General features: G+C 33.2%; 1 non-coding gene across 1 annotated transcript; it reads right to left on the reverse strand.

The window, feature by feature from the left end:
- Positions 1–12,210: 12,210 nt before the first annotated feature.
- LOC149526473 (small nucleolar RNA R71) lies at positions 12,211–12,317 on the reverse strand. Its single transcript, XR_016351973.1, has one exon. It is a non-coding gene; the product is annotated as a small nucleolar RNA R71 (small nucleolar RNA).
- Positions 12,318–23,353: the final 11,036 nt, after the last annotated feature.

Raw genomic sequence — 23,353 nt, forward strand, 5'->3', positions numbered from 1 at the left:
TATGATTAGATATGCCGCGAAGAATTTCACAGACATGGTTTTACAAGGAAAAATAATTGAGAACGTGATGCACGACAAGAATGAAAGAAGAAATTTTACCAATCTTGGAAAAGGCAGTATGCCAAATAAGAAGGAAGGATAAGCACAAGCAATTGTATATGAAGGGCATCAGGCAAGATGTTACACCCCTTTATCAACCTTATCCCATTTACCAACCTTACTACCCCATTTTAAATAACATCTCCCAAAACCTTTATCCCTACTAATGGACTCCATAGCCAATGTTCCAAGCAAGTGTCCATCCACCAACATCTTCACCACTAACCTAATCTGCTTAACCAAACAACTCTAAGAACAGTTATAATGGACCCACAAATAATTTAAAAAATACCCATTTTAAGCTTATTCTCATATCATATACAGATTGGCTTCCTTAACTTATCCAAAGTCACCTTATGGCACCAGTCTATGTGGACCCTTTAAAACCTAATTATTTAAAATGGTGTGATACTAATGTTTATTGTGACTACTACTATGGGACTCAAGGTCATTCCACAGAGAGTTGCACAACCTCAAAATATAAGGTGCAAAATCTAGTCAAGGTTGGATTGTTAAACTTTGCAAAAAAAGCTAAGCCAAATGTCAATGACAACCCTTTGCCAATCATGTAGAGGCATCAGTCCATGTTTTAGGTGATGAGATGATTTGTCGAGTCAAGCAATTTCTATGCATTACTACAAGAATTAAGCTAAATTACTATCAAAATTAAGCTCAAATAACTCTATATTATAGAGTTATCATTTACACGTCTAATCCTTAACTCGTGATACCCTAATTATAAATCAATCTTAGAGGAACACTTAGTGCCTTGCAATTGATCAAACAAATCATCGATACATGGGAAGGGATACTTGTTCTTGATGGTTACTTTGTTCAACTTTCTGTAGTCGATATAAAGCCTCATCGAACCATCTTTCTTCTTCAGAAACAATACTGGTGCACCCTATAGCAAAACGTTAGGGCGAATAAAGCCATTGTCCAGTAAATTCTTTAACTAATCCTTAGTTCCTTAAACTTGACCGGTGCCATCAGGTATGGTGGTATAGAAATAAGGTTGGTGTCTTGCATCAAGTTTACATAAAATTCTATTTTTCGTTATGGAGGTAATTTGGTATAGAAATTAGACTGGTGTCTTGCACCAAGTTTACATAAAATTCCATTTTTTGCTATGGAGGTAATTCAACTAACTCTTTTGGGAATAAATCTACAAACTCCTTACAATAGGTATATCTACCATACTAATTGTGTGAAATCCCACCTTAAGTAAGAGGATAAGTTAGGAAATCCTTAGGTAAGCATATAGATTACATATTTTGAATATCAAACTTAGTTTTAACCTTCAAAAGAATCTATTGACACTTTCAGTTGTTTGTCACTTTTGAAGCAGAAAATTTTCTAAGTTTAGAAGGAGTCAAAATATATGATTTTTATAGAACAATCTTTTGGAAATAAAAATTAGTGATAATAATTTCCTTGACTTTTAGATGATCAAAAATGATTTTTTCATTATTTTTGGAGTACGTTTGCTTTAGTAAATGGGAATCGCAAATTTAATTTTAGTCAAACTTTTTCGATTTTGTTCTTGAAATCAAAAATTAGATTTGATTTTTTTAATAGCTTTATTGAATCCAAATAGAGGGTTGTTTGGTTTTTTACATTAAATAACTTAAGTAAATGGAGAGTAAAAAGTAAAGAAGACATTTGCTTAAATAGTATTTAATATAAATAAGTTGGGTAGGTTTTGTAAGCAATCTGTGATAGAAAATTGCATTCTGTCTCAAATATATCGATACATGTTCATGATTTATTAATACATTTAGCCTAGAATTTGTTTCTGATGAACATGTATCGATACATGTTCATAATGTATTAATATATTTTCTGCAAAACCAAATGTATCGATACATGGGCTAATGTATTAATACATTTTATCGATTTCAGAAAAATAAGAGGGGTAAAAAATACTTTCATACTATAGCTTATAAATATATCACATTTTTTTGAGGGTTGGCAACCTTAGTTGCATTTGCAAGGTAAAACACCTATTCTTAAGTTCCTTCAACACATTTTTAACTCAAAATTCCACTTTATGATTCTAAAGCTTAGATTTGAGTTTTTATGAAAAAAGATAACAGTTTTAGCTTTTAAATCTTTTAGCTTTGGATTTTCAGAAATTAAATATTTGTTTTATTGCCCAATTTTTTTGTTGGTGATTAAATCTTAAAGACTGTGACTTTCTTAAGCCTCTAGTTTCACCTAAGGTAAGGATGGAGGATTTATGGGTTTCTAAGCATGTGTTTTGGTTAGAAAATTAGTCTAGCCAAAATCGAGTAGTTTTGAAAAAACCTAGAATGATTATTACAAAATTCTTATTCTAGAAAATGATTGTAATGAATGTTGTTTGGTAAGAACGCGTGAAAAATCCATGAATTTCATTGAAACAGAGTTGTGATTGGAGTTAGGAATTGAATCTCCAACTAGGTGAGTGGATACACCACTTTCAAATTATTTTGATATGTAAAGCTAGCATGATTTCTATGAAAAGGATTATTTTCGTATGTTGACATGATATTTTTAAAGTGGTTATCAAAGGATTTGAGTTTCAAGAATGAAAATTGATTTTCAAAAAAAAGGTAAATTTTTAGGGATTGTGATATGATTCATCTAATAGTTTTCAAACTGTTTACGAATCTACTACGTATGTAAATACTTTACTATGTATTAGATTTCAACAAAGAGGGACAAGCACCTTATGATTGAAATCCACTCAATTACTCTAGTCTTCGGACTAGTGTGGGTACGAGATATTGTATGCTTATTTATAGATGTTATAATGTGTATGTTTGGTATGATGATTGCCATAATATTATATATATGATGTAAATTCCATAGATCGTATGAGATGATTAAGTATGCATGATGTATACTATAAGATTGTATATAAAATGTAAATTCCATTACCATATGATGTGATTGAGTATGAATGATAAATGTCATGAGATAATGTTTATGATGTATATTCCATATACTACATGAGATGATTGAGAAAGCATGATGAATGCCATGAGATTATGTATATGATGTATTTTCCATATGCCTTATGAGATGAGCAAGCTGGTATGTGAAGGACATTCCATACACCTAATGCTACGAGTATGAGAATTCTATGAGTGATATTAATTCCACTCTCACAGGGTGCAAGTGATGACTTCACTCCTATAATACATCATAAACATCCAAGGTGCAATGGGACTATTCATTGCTGCCCCAAGGCTGATAGGGGCCATATCATCATAAAGTATAAGTTTAATGTTTATGGAATGACCATAATTATTATGTTTATGACATGTTGCGTATTGATGTTGTTTGAGCATTGCTCATGATCTGTACTCTATGATGACATGAAAATGTGCTTAGTGAGAAAGGCTAAGCCTTAGAGAAAGTCTTAAGAGGTAGGAAAACTTAAGGAATGGTAAAAATGGAGAATCTTACCCTAGAAATTTGGGTTTTGGGCTGAGAGTATCGATACATAGGGGTTAAGTATTGATACATTTTAAACAGAATGCTTTAGGAGGCTTTTTATGTGAAATGTATTAATATATTTTACTAATGTATCGATAAATGTATGAAAGTATCGATACATTCAAGAATGTATTGACAGTTTTAGTACAAAATAGGTCTTTTGGCTGAATTTGATGAGAATTTCAAAGGTAAAGGATTCTCAAAGGTCTATAATGACATGTTTTCATACGTATACTAACCAAATGTGTTCAAATAACATGTTTTATAAATTCTATGATTAAATTGTTTATGTGAGATATGAGATTACAAGTGCATATTTATGAAATACTCTCATCCCCTGGCTTGTCCCCTTCCCATATCCATTCACAAAGTTTTTGGGACTCACACGTTATTTTGCCCATTTATTTTATTGTAGATTAGTGATTGCATTTGATAGTAGCTAGTGTCATGGATACCAGTGTTTGATCTTCATTCTTTGACAGGTGTCTAGCAACCACTTGATGCTTAGAGGGTCAGTCATGTTCCGCTGATGAGTCGATTTTTTACTTTATGTTTGTGTTTATAAACTATGAACATGTTTATATTAATGTTTCTATGTGGACATTTTATATTGATAATGTTATGTATGAGATTATGGTGGTAGCTCGAGAGCTTACATGGACACTCGAAGGTGTTGTTGACAGCTAATGTTGGTGTGCTCTATGATTATGGCACTTTTTCGTATATATATGCATACCAAATGCTTGAGCTTATACAATTAATTTGAGAAGTTCCTTAATTCTATAATGAGTTTTATGAATGCATACTTGATATTTTTGTGTGTAAATGGATGTTATAAGAGGTTTTCGTATGTAATGAGGAATTGTTTAATGACGTTATGGCAAGAGGCTTTCTTGGCCATAGCAGGTAATGCTCATTTGGGTTTATACGCTAGTCACAATCCCTTTAAGAAATGGGATGTGACAAAGTTGGTATTAAAACTTTAGGTTCATAGAGTCTTAGGAATTTCTTTAGTTGTCAACAGAATGTTTGGAATCGTATGTAGGAATCTTATTTTTGTTTTGTGTATCCAGGCACAAACCAAGAACAGGAAACCCACATATAATTCTTTGTTTATTTAACCCTTTTTATATTAAAGAAATATGTCTAGCATTGCTGTAAGTTAATGGTGCCGAGTTTTATGATATAAATTGCTCTTGTCTAGTTGAAACATGTCGCCTAGGACATGAGCTAGAGCTAAAGGTGCGACAGAGTGCGAGGCTCTCGCAAAGACTATTGATAAACCACGTATGCTCATTGCTTGGGGTAGTGACAGACATGGTAAGGCAGCTAGCTTGGGGAGAACAGATACCCCTGCTAATTGAAAAATAGAGGGATAGGGTCTTAAGGTAGTAGTTGAGGGACAAGCTCTACAAGTTGTAGCACCCTTGACAAGGGTAGTTACCTTAGGGGATTTAGTTGCTTGTTTATAGGGAGTCAGTTAAACCATAAAGTTACTATCTCAAGAGATATTAGACTAGAGGAGACGAGGTAAGGGCCACCCTACTATTTAGGTTTCCTCTAATTCACAGAGTCTAGATGACTTCTCAGTAGTTGGGGATTACTATAGTCCCATCTGAGGTTTCATTGACAAAGTTCATGAGGCTGGGACCTCCATGGTTTTTAAGATCTGATGCGATCGAAGATGCTTAAGAGTTCTTAGATGAGACAAAAGTGATATCTAATGCACTTAGTTATAATAGTAAGAGATTAGTGGAGTTTGCCATTTTCAGGTTTAGTAAGGTAGTCCGACAATGGTATGAGATGTTACTCAGCAATAGAAGCACAGATGCTACTTCGATGACTTGGGATGAGTTTAACATAGCATTCTTAGAGCGTTTTCTGCTAGGCAGTGTGCGAGAAGCTAAAGCACATGAGTTTGAGACCTTAGTGTAGACGCCAAGCATGTTAGTGGTAGAGTACAGTGTGAAGTTCACAAAGCTGGCTAGATATGCCCCATACTTGACAGTTATAAAGAAGAAGTGAACTCAGAGGTTCGTGAATGGTTTATTACGCCTTTTATATAGAGTTATAATGTCGCATGATTTCATTAGCTATTCTAGAACGGTGAATTATGCACAGAGGTTGGAGCTTAATGATGGAGAAGGACGGTTAGATGGCCCTAAGCCCAAGAGGGCCAAGACTAGAGGTCATCAAGGTTGTAGAGATTCTTCAAGTCGACAAGGCTATCATAGAGGTTCACAGGGATCCCATCAAGGGAAAGAGATTATGAGAGATAGAGATAGTAGAGGCCATAGATGGATTGCACCACAGGGTCAATGAAGTATTAGGTAGTGTTTTCCTTCTTTTCCTTCATGTTCTACTAACGGTAGGACGCATAAGAGATAGTGCATGCAAGGTTCCACTTCATGTTACAACTGTGGACAGTTTGGACATTTTGCCAGAGTGTGCTCGTTAAGCCATTCATCTCAGGGAGATACTTAGGGGCATGCACAGGTAGCTTTGCTAGGCCCACCTGTTTTTGCACAGCCTATTAGAGGCACTAAAGGAGGTAGAGGTAGAGGCACTAGTATAGTTATTCCGGGTAGAGCTTAAGGATCTAGATCTGGAGCATAGGGTATTGCTGGTAGTGGATAGGCTAGAGTTTATGCTTCGATTTAACAAGATGGACAACATCTAATACAGTGGTTACAAGTATATTACCCATTTGTTCTATTAATGCACATGTATTGTATGACCCTGGTGTTACACATTCTTTTTTATCTCCAAACTTTGTAACTAATTTGTGTATTGAGCACTCCAAGAAGGAGCTAGACTTGGTAGTTTCCACCCCCTTAAGAGAAGTGTTTTGTTTGGTTAATAGATGTTGCATAGCCAATATTTCCCCTATAGGAAATTGTGATTGATACAAATGTGAGCATGTAAAAATAACAGTAGCAACAAAAATAAACTCAAGTTAGTATGGTGAAAAAAATCCAATGAAAATTAAAATAATTTGTATTTAAAGAAGAAGAAGAAAAAAAAGAAATGAAAAATGGTAATTAACATCATGAGTATTTATTACGTCATTAGACGCTATTTATTCCATGATACTTTTTATTATTTTGTGGGAAGGAATTTAGAATAAAATGTGAAAAGATTTTTTCACATGTTCCTAATCAAAGGGTATATTCTCATAAGTAAGGCTTTGCCTAGGAAGAGGCTACTCATGGTATTCTATATGCTGAGTTTTGGTTTAAAAGAAGCTAAAGGTTCTCAAATTGTCCACTTAAACTAGAAAGGCACCTCGATCCTCACCCATTCAAAGCTTCTAATGGACTAGGTTCAATTTGAGTGGGACTGGCCTATATAGAGGTTATCATCTCATAGGAACATAGCTACTAAACTCCCTTTTAACAAAGGATATAGGTCAGGTTGAAGGCTTATGCATGAATGAAAGATGTGTCATATGTGTGAAAGAATGTTCCAACCTTTGATTGATACAATTATTTAAAAGTAATAAAATAAAAACAATAAAACAATAAATGCATCAAACAAAAATACACAAAATAAATGCTTAATACTAAAGAAAACACTAAATTATTTAAGACTTAGGATAACCTATGATTAATTAATGGCTCTACTCTCTAAAGACCTTAGTGGAGTCACCACCAATTTTTTTTCTAGGTGTGATTGGTCACCTACTAAATAAGTTCTATTCGATATTGTAAATTGATTTTAGGTTCGTCTAAAGAACAAAATTTGATCTGTGCATTTTAAAATTAGGTTTAGGAGTACGTTTATGCACAAGAAAGGATTAGCACCTTTTTTATGCCCGTTCTACAAATAGTACCATCTAATCATGTGTTATCCTATTGGAGCATTAATTTTTAATTTTATTATTATGTTTCCTTAATCATTATTTTTTTATTTTATTAACGAACTAAAGTTTATTATTGCAAATCATGCACATGATGCCATCATTAGATGCATGGCGTAAACGTCGATAACGTGTCACTAGATGTGCAAATTTAGGAGTCGTCATTAATCTTTTTTATTTAGGTGTGATTGATCACTTACTAAATCAATCCTATTTGATGAGATCCTAAATTGATTTTAGGTTCGTCCAAAGAACAAAATCTAGTCTACGTATTTTAGAGTTGAGTTCAGGAGTACACACGGGGAAGGGTTAGCACCTAAGTGACCCTCGTTTTACTAACAATACCATCTAATCATGTGTTATCCTATTGGATTATTAATTTTTAATTTTATTCTTTTGTTTCCTTAATCATTATTTATTTGTTTTATTAATGAACTAGGTTTGTTATTGCATTGTGCACATGATGACATCATTAGATGTATGGTGTAAACATCAATAACATGTCAAATGAAAACCTTTTATGGAGATTGTTCTCCGAATTTGTTCATCGTACTAGTGGGATCCAGGGACAATTTCTCACCTAGAGAACTATTCGAGAAAGCTCGCCTTTGCAAGTTTATTGAGCTAATCTCTTCATCAAGGTGGTCATTTGATTACTTTATTATACGAAGTCATCATAAGCACCTTTGGAGCTTGAATTTTGCTAAGTCTTTTAAGGCTTTTTTTTTTTGTAATCCTTAAGAAATTTCTATGCTTTTAAGTGGTAGTTTAACTTATAAGGTATCAATTTTCATTTATGCAATTTTAGTTTAATTTCTTGTAAAATCCCTCATCTCAGCCTCTGATTATTTAATCCCTTAATGTTGAAGGATATGCAAGGACTTGGAGCATAAATGCAAAAGATGGTGCAAGTGGGCTTAAAAGGCAACTGAACATGTTGAAATTTTAAGGCATAAATCGAGCTACAAAAGTCTAATCAAGGTGAATCTTGAACTAATGGAAAGCCGAGAGGATGAGCTAAAACTTTGATGTTGAACACTTGCTTAAGAATTTTGAGAATATGGTGCCTTGGAAAGTAAGTATATTCTCATGCTTAATTTCATTAAATTTATTTGTAATGAAAGTATATTTTGATAATAAGACGAAGAGTTTGTTTTAGTAAGCATTTATTATGTAGTTATTAAGGTACGAAGATTCTATTGAGATATTAAAATACATTTGTATAAAAAGTCATACATAGGAGACATGTATTTTAGTTGAATCTAAAAATTGTTTACAGCTATATAATAAAGCTAGTTACTTTATTATGTTAAGGCTATAGTGTCCAGATTACTTTTAACGAAATGAATATGATTCATTTCAAGGGAATGATGAGTCTCAAATCATCGAAATGGTTGACTTTGAGTAATGACACTATTACAAGAAATGGAATCATTTGAGAATCAAATTTAAGTTTAACCGTTACATAAATCTTGATGTCACACTTATGCATTTGTTTATAGTAGAATTGAAATCTTAATCTCCTTAAAATCTTTGATTTACCACGAGCATGATCATCATAAAGCATTGATCTAGACTCCATATTTTGAGATTATAATCGAGATGAACATCTGGGAACATATATCCAAATAATGGGGTTCATAGCTTTAACATCACTTTTAGTGATTTTAGGAAAATTGGTGATTGATCTATGCCCAGTGGATTGATGAATTAGCTACTCATCACATCTATATACTCAAAAGAGTAGATCTAGAGTATTGAATCACTAATTGAATGAAATTTGATACTAAAGGACAAAATTGACATAAAAGGTAAAACAGTAATTTCACCTTTTGTCATAATTGTAAGGGTTTACAATATAAGGTTTGCAATTGGACAACTAATAATTAATATCAAATATTGAATTGTTTCTTGTAATTATAGTTAATCCAAGACTGCAACCATGAATCTATGGTGGAGTGATTTCATGGTTAATAAGCTTGAATTATTTTTAATGAGAATTAAGAATAATTCTAAGTTTATTGAGGCTTGGAATATTTACATCCAAATAGATACCCCGCTTAGCTTCATAGAATTTAGCTTGTTTAAGTTGGAATGTATGTTTTAATTTGATTAATTAAATTGTGTACAAAAATGATAGCTTTAACATGTTTGTCTTAATTTAGACAAGAAAACATGTTTGGTCTTAATTTAGATAAGAAAATATGTTTGTCTTAATTTAAGATAAAATTTTTTTTTGTTATAATTAAAGATAAGAGTTGTCTTAAATTAAGATAATTTTAGGAGGATTATTACAAAATGAATCTAGTCATCGATATTGATAAAAAAAGACTCCATGTTTGACTATTACTCTTTTATTTATTATTAATTTTTTAAATAAAGATGGATAATAATAAAATAAGAGTTATTATTTAATAAGGAGTTTTATTTTATCAAGAAATTTAAATGATAATTAAAGAATTAAATTATTTATTCTTTAATTTTAATTTCGATAATTATGGAGTATGTTTGATGCATCTATAACTCTAAATGGATGGTCAAGATTAATTCAAAGGTGTTTGTTTTTTATTAAACCTTTGAGCTAAGAGTTTTAACAAAAAGAGAAGAGATTTGAATAAAAAAATAGAAGATACTTTTTCTTAAAAAAGTTTCATCTATCACTTCTCTCCTCCTCCTCCAAGCTTTACACAATCACATTAATCACCTAGATCAAAACAAATCATGGCCAACAATAAAGCTGAAGAGTGAGGACTATAGCATACTGCATTGAGCAGAGAGTTTTTTGCTGTAGCGAGAATGAAAGTTGGTTTCAGTGAGAAACAAGATAGAATTAAGCTTCAAAGTTAGAGAGTTTCTCACGGCAGCAAGAATTCAAGTTGGTTGCAATGAGAAACAAGGCAAAATTAACTTTAAAGTTACAAAGATTTGGGCTGCAGCGAGAATCCATTCTCATTGTAGCAAAAAGCAGGATATTTGTAAGATGGAATTTCGTTGCAGCAAAAATCCATTCTCACTATAGCGAGAACACGTCATTTAATGAATATTCCTGTATGAGTTTTATGTTAAGTTGAAAAAGAGAGAGGTATAAATAGATATTTTTGCACTGAGAAAGAGAAGGATTAGAGGAGATCATTTTGGGCAAAAGGAGGCAAGAAGCAAAAAGGAAAAAAAGGAGAGGAATCAAGAGTTGGAGGATCAAAAAGCTGTAGCAAACAATGTTCTCACTCTAGATTTGATTCTCTCGCTCTAACTCTTTGTGTAGAATAATGCTTTACTTTGCTGAAATGTGTATTTTCCTCTTGAACATGTTGAGCTAAAATTTTTAATTCAGGATTATGGTGGATGCTATTGTGTAATTGGAATACTTTGGATTCATTTTTACTTGCTTTTATGAGAATATCAATGTTTATTCAAATTTATGATTATTGTCTCATTTGTTGCTTAATCACCAACAAGTTGAGTATGGGGTTTTAGATGATGCCTGACAAGGCAAATCTAAAAAGACCTAAATTTGAGTAATGTATGCTCATTCCTTGTTAAAAAATTAAGTGGGTGCTTATTTAATAGGATAGATATATGCCTATTAATCATACATAGTTAATATAGGTCCTAAACTTAGTGAACTTAGCTTTAGTTAATTTTCTATAGACATATAGATAGTTAATGAAGCTAAGCAATTGTGTGATGACTCGACGGAGTATTGTGCATGCTCAGGGAGCCTAGACTAACATTAATTCTCATAAAAAGTAAGTAGTTAATTATTCTTGTATGCATACAAAGCAATTGCTAAAACTATAGTCCAAGACTTCAATTGCATTATTTCCTCAATACACATTTAACTTGCAATCCTTAGGTTAATATAGACTTTAGGTTAATATAGACATTTTATTTCATTTAATACCTTGTTCCTTTTTTTGCTTGGATAAAACTTAGCTTGTTACAATTTTAGTAATTAGCAGCAACTATTTGATCAACTCCTTGAGGGATCGACAAACTCTAATTATCACTATATTACTTGTTGTGATCGTGTGCACTTACACATAGTCTTTGCTTGTATTTTTCATTTAATTTTGAGCATATCTCATATTACACAAGTAAAAGATTTACTTTACACAACACGTTTTTGGCGTTGTTGCTGGGGGAGTTGTTTTCTATTCTTTTGCTAATATTAATACTAAGCAAGCTAGTCCTAATTCAACTTTTATTTTTCTTTGTTTTTAGGTACGTAAAACTATCATTATATGATAAGAGTGCAAAGTTTGGAATGGGTTTTGTGTGATTTGGAAATACGGGAAACTTTTCAAAGATTACTTAGACAAAATCCCCAAAATGGTGAGCAAGATGAAAACATGGCTAGAAATAAAAGGGAATGACATGTGCAGGAGCATGAAGCAGCAGATAATAGATCCTTGAGAGATTACGCAGTCTCATTGGTACAAGGTCTTCATTCAAGTATTCGGAGGCCGACAATTTAGGCTAACAACTTGGAGATTAAGCCAGCTATTATCCAAATGATACAAACATCAGTTCAACTTGAAAGCCTGCCCAACGATGACCTCAATGTACATATTGCTACTTTTTTGGATATTTATGACACATTCAAGCACAATGGGGTCACCGATGATGCTATACGACTAAGGTTGTTTCCGTTCTCATTACGAGACAAGGCAAAAGTTTGGTTGAACTCTCTTCCCACTAGCTCCATCACTACTTAGGATGACCTTGCACAGAAGTTTCTAGCCAAGTTCTTTCTTCTCATAAAAATTGCGAAGATGAGGAACGACATCACTTCTTTCATGCAGTTGGATTCCGAGTCTTTATGTGAAACATGGGAGAGGTATAAGGACTAGCTTCGGAGATGTCCACCCCACAACCTCCTTAAGTAGTTGCAAGTGCAGACCTTCTACAATGGCTTCCTAAACCCTATTCAGACTATCATCGATGCAACAACTGAAGGTATTCTCATGGAAAATCGATTGATGATGCATATGACCTCTTAGAGGAGATGGCCTCTAACAAATATCAATGGCATTCTGAGAGAGCTTTACCAAAGAGGGTAGCTTGGGTTCATGAACTATATGCCATCAATGCATTGATAGCCCAAGTGGCCACTCTCACAAAAAATATTGATGTTTGCGGAGTCCATTTAGTACAAAGTCCCTTTATTTCTTGTGATTATTGTGGTGGAAGGCATGCTACCGATCATTGTCCAAAGAGTACAGAGTCAATGCAATTTGTTGGCAATAAGCAGCAGAACTTTCCATAGTAGAATAATCCATATGAAAATACTTATAACCCAAGGTGGAGAAACCCCTCGAATTTCTCTTAGGGGAACTAGCAAGGATCTTTATCGATTTCGAGTTGACATTTTCCTTTGCATTTTCCACAACAACCTAGACTTGAGTGCAAGAAAAGAAGCCTTTCATAGAGGAGTTACTCATGCAGTACATGGTGAAGATAGATGTTTTTATTCACAATCAAGTAGCCTCGTTGAAAAATCCTAAGACTTAAGTGGGGCAGTTAGCCAATGTTGTCAATGCTTAGCTTTAAGGAACATTGCCTAGTGACATAGAACCAATCCAAGAAGAGAAGGAAAAGAGCATGTGAAGGCCATCACTCTTAGGAGTGGGAAAATATTGGTTAGTAGCAATAATAAGCAAGAATAACCACAAGAGAAGCCAATTAAGAATGAAGAGCAACTGAAAGTTTTGTTCAGTAAGAGCAAGTCAAAGATACACAAGTCACCAACCCACCACCTTCATTTCCTCAACGTCTCCAGAACTAAAATTTAGATGCTCAATTTCAAAAATTTTTGGACGTGTTCAAAAAGCTCTATATAAATATACCTTTAGTGAAGCATTAAAGCAAACGCCTTCATATGTCAAGTTTTGGAAGATATCTTGACAAAGAAATGAAGACTTGGCAAGTATGAAATTGTGGCATTAATTGAGGAATGTAGTGCCATAATTCAGAACAAGCTCCCACCAAAGCTCAAAGATTTGGGGAGTTTCACTATACCTTGCACTACTGGGGCATTGTTCTTTGTTAAGGCTTTAAGTGACTGAGGGGCCAACATAAATTGATGCCTTTGTCAATTTATCAAAAATTAGGATTGGCGAAAATCAAGCCAACCACGGTGACACTACAGCTAACAGATCGCTATCTTATTTATCCTCAATGGATTATGGAGGACGCGTTAGTCAAAGTGGATAAATTCATTTTCTTGGTAGACTTCATTATTCATGACATAAAAAAGGATCGAGAGGTACCAATCATACTTTGGAGACCTTTTTTACACACCGCAAGAACTTTTATTAATGTAGAAAAAAGAGAGCTTACATTAAGAGTTCAAGACCAGGAGGTAACATTTAGTATTCTTCGAACTCTAAAGTTTCCTAATGACCATGATGAATGCTTTGCTGTGAATGTTGTCAATAATGTCACCTATGAGGTATTTAAAGAAAGTTACCCCCATAACCCTTTAGAGGCATCTATAATAGCTAGTTTCGAGAGAGAGGATTATGATTTTATTGAATGTGTGAAATTATTGGATGCATCTTCTCGAGAAGTGTGGACACCGTTTGAAGCTTTAAATTTTTCTACTACATCATCACCAACAAAGCCATCCATTGAGGAGCCTGCCACATTGGACTTTAAGCCACTACCTTCACATTTGAGGTATGCATTCCATGGTAGTTAATTTACTCTTCTAATTATTGTTTCCTTTGCACTTACTAACTTACAAGAAGTGAAACTTTTGAGAGTATTGAGGGAGCACAAAAAGGCTATAGGATGGACTATTACAAACATAAAAGGGATTCGTTTTTTCACTTTCTTGCATAAAATCCTTTTGGATGAAGATCACCACACTTCCATTGAGCACCAAAGAAGACTCAATCCCATTATAAAGGAGGTAGTAAAGAAGGAAATCATCAAATGGTTGGATGCTGATATCATCTACCCCATCTCGAACAGCTCATGGGTGAGCCCAATTCAATGTGTCTTGAAAAAAAGTGGGAGAACTGTAGTCCCCAATTTGAACAATGAGCTAATCCCCACGAGGACAGTGACTGGCTGGCGAGTATGTATGGATTACAAAAGGCTTAATCGAGCAATAAGAAAAGATCACTTCTTATTTCTCTTTATTGATCAAATGTTAGACCGCATAGCTAGTAAGAAATTCTACTACTTTTTAAATGGTTACTCTGGTTACAACCGGATTACCATTGCCCCTAATGATTAAGAGAAGACTACTTTTACTTATCTTTACGGTACTTTTGCTTTTAGGAGAATGCTTTTTGGTTTGTGTAATGCTCCAGTAACTTTTCAAAAATGCATGATGTCTATTTTTTTGGATACGGTTGAAAAATGTCTTGAAGTGTTTATGGGTGATTTTTTTGTAATTAGCAATAATTTTGATGACTATCTTTTGAACCTTGCTAGGGTCCTTCAATGGTGTGAAGAGAATGAGTTAGTGCTAAACTTGGAAAAATGTCATTTCATGGTTAAAGAAGGCATTGTGTTGGGGCATAAGGTTTTGAGCAGAGGCTTAGAGTTTGACCAAGCCAAAATTAAGGCAATTGAGAGGCTGCCACCACCAACTTCATTGAAAGGTATTAGAAGCTTTTTGGGTCATGCTGGTTTTTATAAGAGGTCCATTAAAGAGTTTTCAAAAATTTCCAAACCTTTGTGCAATTTGCTAAAGAAAGATGTCCCATTTAAATTTGATGATATATGTCATGCTGCATTTGTAGAATTGAAAAAGAAATTGGTATTTGCTTCTATCATTGTATTTCCTGACTAGAATCTTCTTTTTGAGTTGATGTGTGATGCTAATGATTATGCTGTAGAGGCAGTACTAGCTAAAGGAAATCCAAAATTTTTCATTCTATTTATTATGCAAGCAAAACATTGACTGAAACTCAAATGCACTACACCACCACTGAAAAAGAATTGTTAGCTGTAGTATTTGCATTTGACTGAAACTAAGGTTGATTAGATGGATCTTACTGTTACAAGAGTTTGATCTAGAGATCCATGACAAGGAAGGAAAAGAAAATCAAGTAGTAGACCACCTCTCAAGATTGGAGATTGAACGTTCAAAGAATGCTTCATCATTGCCATTCTTTAGATTATGGAGGACATTTTAGGGAACAAGAGCTGCTGCTAAAGTCCTCCAATCAAGTTTGTATTGCTCTACATTGTTTAAATATGCTTACAAGTTTGCTTTGCATTGTGACAGGTGCCAAAGAGTGGGTAACATCTCAATGCAACGAGAAATGCCTCTCCACAACATGCTTCAAATAGAAATTTTTTATGTGTGGAGTATTAACTTCATAGGTCCGTTCATATTTTATTCAACAATAAATACATCTTGCTTGCCTTAGATTATATCTCCAAGTGGGTTGAAGTGACAGCCTTTCCTCACAATGATTTTAAGATTGTGATGAAATTCATCAAAAAGAACATTTTCACTCAATTTAGCACTCCAAGGGCAGTTATTGGTGATGAGAGGAGTCACTTTTGTAACAAATATGTTGATGCACTTCTCAAAAAATATGGAGTTAAACACAAGGTTGCAACTGCGTACCATCCTTAAACTAGTTGCCAAACAAAAGTGTTTAATAGAGAAATCAAAAGGACTTTGGTGAAAACAATTTGTCCCTCAAGAAAGGACTGGGCAAGAAGGTTGGATGATGCATTGTGGGCTTATCGGACTACTTACAAGACACCAATTGGCATGTCTCCATACAAGTTAGTCTTTGGAAAAGCTTGTTATTTATCGATGGAACTTGAGCATAATGCTTATTGGGCAGTAAAGAAATTAAATTTTGATCTACAAGCAGTGGGTGAATAAAGGTTGTTATCGTTAAATGAACTTAATGAATTTTTGCCTTCAAGCTTACGGCAATGCCAAATTGTATAAAGAGAAAACAAAGCAATGACATGACAGGAAGATAGTAGAACGAAGTTTTAAGCTTGGTTAATCGGTGTTACTGTATAATTCTCACTTGAAATTATTCTCGGGAAAACTAAAATCAAAGTGGTCAGGGCCGTTTATTGTTTCAAAAGTTTCTCCGCACGATGCTATGGAAGTAATGCATAGCAAGACAAATGAAACATTCAAGGTTAATGAACAATGTTTAAAGCATTATTTCAAAGGGAATGTTAACTATCAACCTTCAGTTATCCATCTTGCCAACCCTCACTAAGTTCTTGACAAGTCTGACTGAAGACTTTAAAGCAAGTGCTTCTCATGAGGCAACCCAAGTTCTTCACTCTTAATTCTCTTGTTTTAAAGTTTAATCATTATGTTATAAAATGCTTTAAACTTTTATTCTCTCTTTATTCCAATTTTGCTTTGATACTATCAATTTTTTGTCTTATTTACTTATCATTTCATACACAACAATATAGCTTTAACTTTGTTCTTTTTAATTTTTGATAGAAAGAAAGGGGTAACATTGAGAGTTTCTTACTACAATGAGAACCAAATTTCGCTACAATGAATTTTTGACAACAATTTGGGCAAAATAGAAAGTTTCTCGCTGCAGCGAGTACCCACTTTTTCTGTAACAAAATCCCAACTGAAAAACTCATCCAATTCGAGAATTGTTTACTGCAGCGAACTTCCATTCTCTCTGCAGTGAAAGTAATACAAAGAAAGACTGTAAGAAATAGAAAGTTTCTCATTGCAACAAGAACCTATTCTAACTGCAATGAATAAAAGTGCAGCAAAAGGCTAGAAACAGAAAGTTACGCGCTGCAGTGAGAATCCAACCTCGCTACAGCGAGATAAAAGCTCAAAGCAAGGCGAGAAACAAAGAGTTTCTCGCTGTAATGAGATATTATTTTGAAAAGACCCTTGAACCTGAGAGTTTCTAGCTGTAGTGAGATTTAGGGCCCCTCCCATTATAAAACTTGTATTTTTCCCCTCAATCCCATTTTCTCAAATTTCAAACCTTTACCCTTCTTTCCTTCTAAAATTTTCTCTCTTAAACTTAAAATTCCTTCACACCCATTGACAAAATTTTCTAAAATCATCAAAACTCTTGCTAACGAATTTAAGATTTAAGGGTGTTTATTAAGAGTTCTCTATCAAAGTGCGGATTTGGTAAGTTACTTTCAACTTCTTGCTAAGATTTTGTATATTGAAGAAAGTGATTGCTTAGGAAACCTTTAGTGAATACTTTTTATTGGGTTTTGATTATTTTCAATAGTAATGGTAAAATCTTTGAAACCATGTGGAGTTTTTATAATGGGATTAGAGAATTTTGATGATTTTTTAGTTGGGATATTGTCAATTTTCTACACATTATATGGTATTTGATAGTTATCTGCATTGGTAATATTTTAAAGGTGTTGGAAAGAAATTGAGAGAGTTTTTGATTGTGGTTCTTTGTGATAAAAATTTTGCAATTAGTGGGTATTTGGTAGTGCTAGACTTGAATTAGGAATTATGGACTGGATAATTTTGAGAGAACCATGGCCCCAAAAACAGCTAGGACAAGTAGTGCTGGGTTTGATAGAATCAAATTTGTGTAAGTTGAGGCTTTACGCAGACACACACAATCCTTGTTGCACAAATCTCCAGTACTTGAAAGAAAGATTGATTTGCCCCATACCATTATAGCCATATCTCAGATATAATTGAGGAAAGAAGATATTAAACCTTTTGTGCACAACCTGAGGCGATAGTCATTCATGTAGTTAAGGAGTTTTATGCTAATGTAGTAGAACGTGAAAATGGAGTGGCATTTTGTAGAGGAAAAAAGTACCATTTGATAGCCACACCATAAATAGGTTTTACAATACCCCAGATTTAGAGAATGATAGGTACACATAGTACATTAATGGGTAGGTGGATTTAAAGGAGGTAATTAGCTTGTTAGGCAACCTTAAGCCACATGGAGATTATGTAGGGGTTCCAGCACCGTTCAAGGCAAGTTCTCTCAAGAATGAACATAAGGTTTGGCACTACTTTGCTTCAGTGAAGATGTTGGCAATCAAGCATACGAGTGATGTAAACAAAGACCGAGCTGTCTTAATATATGCCATCCTTTCAATTAAGTCCTTTAACATTAGTTAATTAATTTTTACTAACATACTATATACTATTGGTTCTAGTAAGGATGGCCTATGGTATTCGTGGTTCATCACTATGTTGTGCAAACAAGCGAGAATACAATGGAGCCAAGACGAGGAAATCATTCAACCTAAGTTCCATTAGACAGTGGGGATTGTATAGAGGATGCAAACCCATCAACCTCAAGCTGCTGTGTAAGTTCATCTGCTCCACCAAGACAAATTACTCTACCACAAAGAATGAACTACTTGAGAGTGATGAATGGGGAACATGGAGTAGATGTTACGGGCTATTGTAGAGCACATGGGGATGGATATGGAAACTTTCCCACAACCAACAAAGGACACAACTAATGATGAGGATGAGGAGGAGGATAGCGAATCTTTTTGAAGAGGAGTACTTTTTCCTTAACTTTTATTAACATTGGGGACAATGTTAAATTTAAATTTGGGGAAGAGTTTTAAAATTTTTAAATCTTTGCTCTTATATTTTGTGCTCTTATGTGTTCGTTATAGTTTTTTCTTTTGAATTTCAGGTTAGTAAGTTATTTTATTTAATTTCTAAAAATGTTAGATTTAATAATTCATTGCACCATTAGTTTAGATTTAGTTATCCAATGAAGAAAAATAGTTGCTTTTTATTCTTATGCTCTTGGTGAATATGAATATTGTGTGAGTATTTTGTTGATCTCTATTGCTAAGCATCATTGTAAATTATGTTTTTCCACATTATTGTGCACATGTTTCTTGCTTTAACTAATTGCGATCACTTAGAGAAAGTTTATGCAAATGTGAATTTTTGAATAAAATCTTGAGTTTTAGAATTTGTTTTAGCTTCTCTCGAGGTGAAATCCTAGGCTACATTTAGTTAAAGAGATGACTTAGGCCATCTTTGGATCGATTGAGCTTTTTGAGCCTACCATATACAATTATATCCTTAGTCACCCTTGTTTGAGCCAAATTTTTTCCTTCCTTTCATTAAACACTAAGTAAAAAGCTTTAACTTGTAAATAAAATTTTCACTTTAACGTCCATCACTCCAAAGTGTATAGATTATTTTTTAGAGATGTTTTAAGCTTAGAAATTGTGAAACAGGTAGAGTAGTGAAATTGGAGTAAAAAAAAAGGTGTACAGAAATTCACCCCACTACTTACCATAAAATGCCACAAGTTTTGGGGGTGCCAATTAAAAAAAAAGAGAGAAAAATGAAAAATCCAAAGATAGAATAAAGTGCTTGATGAATTGAAAGGATGATGAATTGAAGAAAAAAGGTATGAATAGAAAAAGTGAAAAGCAAAACTTACTAGAGAATTTAGAATAATCATGTGCTTAGGGTGATTTGAGCTACATTTTATCCTTTACTATACCTTGACCGTAGTCACTCATTACAAGCTAGACAAAGTCCTAAGGATCCTTGATTGAGTGTTAGCCTACATTAGTAGAGAGAGAAACGAAGAGCAAACTTATGAAACTCTTGACTAATTTAAATTCTTGAGTGAGCATAAACGAATTCCAGCGACATGATGTGTATTGCAAGGAATTTTACACACACGCAAGAGAAACCAATTGAAAATGAGTTTGCAATTTTGTTGATACATGAACTTGAACAATATTTGTGGTTTGCTATGAGCTTTGAAAATAAGGCAACTTACGAGAAATTTAAAGGTAATCTTTGAGTTGGTTCAATGAATTTGTCATTTAATGTTTTTAGTTCTCATGCATCTTTTATTGTTTTAAGTTTTGTTTGAGGACTAGAAAAATATTAAGTTTAGGGGTGTGATAACTCTATTATATAGAGTTATCATATGCACCTTTGGAGCATGAATTTTACTAAGTCTTTTAAGGTTTTTTTGCAATCCTTAGGCAATTTCTATGTGTTTTAGTAGTATTTTAACTTATATGGTATCAATTTTTATTTATGCAATTTTAGTTTAATTTCTTGTAAAAATCCCTCATTTCAGCTCTGATTATTTAATCCTTTAATGTTGAAGGAGATGCAAGGACTTGAGCATAAATGCAAAGAATGGGCAAGTGGGCTTAAAAGGTAATTGAACATGTTGAAATTTTTAGGGCATAAATCGAGTTGCAGAAGTCCAATCAAGGTGAATCTTGAACCAATGGAAAGCCGAGAGGACGAGCTAAAACTTTGGTAACACTTCACCCAGATCAGAATAAATCATGGCCAATAATGCAGCTGAAAAATAAGGACTGTAGTAGACTTCACTAACCAAGTTAGAGAGTTTCTCGCTGTAGCGGGAGTGAAAGTCGGCAGCAACGAGAAACAAAGCAGAATTAAGCTTTTAAGTCATAGAATTTCTCACTATAGCGAGAATTCAAGTAGGTTGCAGTGAGAAACAACGCAAAATGAACTTCAAAGTCTAAAGGATTTTAGCTGTAATGAGAGTCCATTCTCGCTGCAGTGAAAAGCAGGATATTTGTAAGATGCAATTTTGCTGCAACAAAAATCCATTCTTGCTATAGTGAGAACACATCATTTAATGAATATTTCTGCACAAGTTTTTAAGTTAAGCTGAAAAAGAAAAGGGTATAAATAGATATTTTTGGATTAAGAAAGAGGAGGATTCAGGGAGACCATTTTGGGCAAAAAAAGGCAAGAAACATAAAGGACAAAAAAGAAAAGAATCATGAGTTGAAGGATCAAAAAGCTGCAACAAATTATTTTCTCACTCTAGATTTGATTCTCTTTCTTTAACTTTTTGTGTAAAATAATGCTTTCCTTTGTTGAAATGTGTATTTTCCTTTTGAACATGTTGAGCTAGAATTTTTCATCTAGGATTATGGTGGATGCTATTGCATAGTTGGAATACTTTGGATTCATTTTTACTTATTTTTATGAAAATATCAATGTTTATTCAAATTTATGCTTATTGTCTCATTTGTTGCTTGATCACCAACAAGTTGAGTATGAGGTTTTAGATGATGCCTGACAAGGCTAATCTAAAAAGACCTCAATTTGAGTCATATATGTTTATTCCATGTTAAGAAATTAAGTGGGTGATTATTTAATAGGATAGACATATACCTATTAATCATACATAGTCAATATAACTCCTAAACTTAGTAAACTTAGCTTTAGTTAATTTTCTATAGACATATAAATTGTTAATGAAGCTAAGCAATTGTGTGATGACTCGATGGAGTATTATGCATGTTCAGAGAACCTAGACTAACATTGATTTTTATAAAAAGTAGGTAGTCAATTGATCATGTATTCCTATAAAGCAATAGCTAAAACCATAGTCTTAGCCTTTCCTCAACACACATTTAACTTGCAATCTTTAGGTTAATATAGACTTTTAGAGTAAAATTTATTTCATTTTAACAACTTATTTTTTTTTTTTGCTTGGATTAAACTTACCTTGTTAAAATTTTAGTAATTAACAACAATTATTGGATCAACTCCTCGAGGGATCTACAAACTCTACTTATCACTATATTACGTGTTGCCATCTTGTGCACTTACATCATTTGTAGGTAAAAATAATTATTTCATGAATGCAAACCCTAATAAAAGCAAAAAACTTTTATTAAGGACATTCTCTAAGCCCTCCCATCATAGTAGTGCGACTCAAAGATGTCTTTTCACACAGGAAATTTTTCGAAGGAACTTCCCTTCACAAGTTCCTTTGAAATGTCTCGTCATCGGGGCTTTGACTCACAGACACAATATGCCTATATGCCATGATTCTTAAATAATGCAATGATGGTGCATGATGTACTTATAAATTTCTCTTTTGTTATTTCTTTGAAATTTTACTCTTTTTATTGTTTCATCTTTGTATGTATATATATATATATATATATATATATATATATATCATAAATAAATATTTCATTATTATTTTTATTTTTACATAACTATTTTTTTTATTTAAGTATTTATCTATTTTACTATATATATTTTCTTTTTACCAAAATCTATTTTTTTATAACCAAATACTTTATTTATTTATTATTATTATTATTTTATATTTTTACCTAATCTACCTTCTTTTATAACTAAATGTCGTTTCTATTTTTCTTATTTACCTAACTTATTTTTTTATGACCAAGTTTCTTTTCTATTTTTTTATATTCTGTCTCATCTATCTAAATCTATTTCTTCATAACTTAGTATTTTCCTTTTTTTTTTTACTTGAATCCTTTTTTTTAATAACTAAACATTTATTTGTTTTCCACATTTTACCTACCTAAATCTATTATTATTATTATTATTATATTTAGACATTTATTTCTTTCTATATATATTTTACCTAGCTAAACCTATTCTCTTTATAACTAAATATTTATTTATCTTTTTCAATTTATAGCTTTCTGTTTAACTTTATTTTAATTTTCTTACCCTTAAACATCATATAAATTTTTCATAATATTTTCTCTTCATCCTATTTAAGTTAATCACATAATTTGAACAATATGTTTTTTAGCAGGATAAACTGGGCCAACCACAAGGAATCACCCAAATTAGATCCACACAAGAACAAGGCAAGGCTTTACCTTTCTTGGGCTAAAACTCGCGTAAAATGACTAGCTTTTGAAATATCACCCTAAGCCTGCTTCAAGGATCAACCTTTATCCAAAATGTGCCGTGTGGTGTGCAATGACTCTTCCCAAATGGTGTCATTTCAAGCTCTAGTCATCAAGCCAAGTATCCAAGCCAAACAGTGCCATTTTGGAACTGTCTATGCTTCCCAAACCTTAAGTGTTTAAAGTTCTTTTTCTTTCTCTCTCTTTATTTCCCTTGATCACTTTCTCTTTTTACCTAAACAGCTGCTTCCTCTCTTCTTTCTAAACACCAAAACCAAA

This window comes from Theobroma umbraticum, unplaced genomic scaffold, assembly GCF_002168275.2.
Source record: "Theobroma umbraticum cultivar Fairchild unplaced genomic scaffold, ASM216827v3 scaffold_12.0, whole genome shotgun sequence".
Taxonomy (NCBI): domain Eukaryota; kingdom Viridiplantae; phylum Streptophyta; class Magnoliopsida; order Malvales; family Malvaceae; genus Theobroma; species Theobroma umbraticum.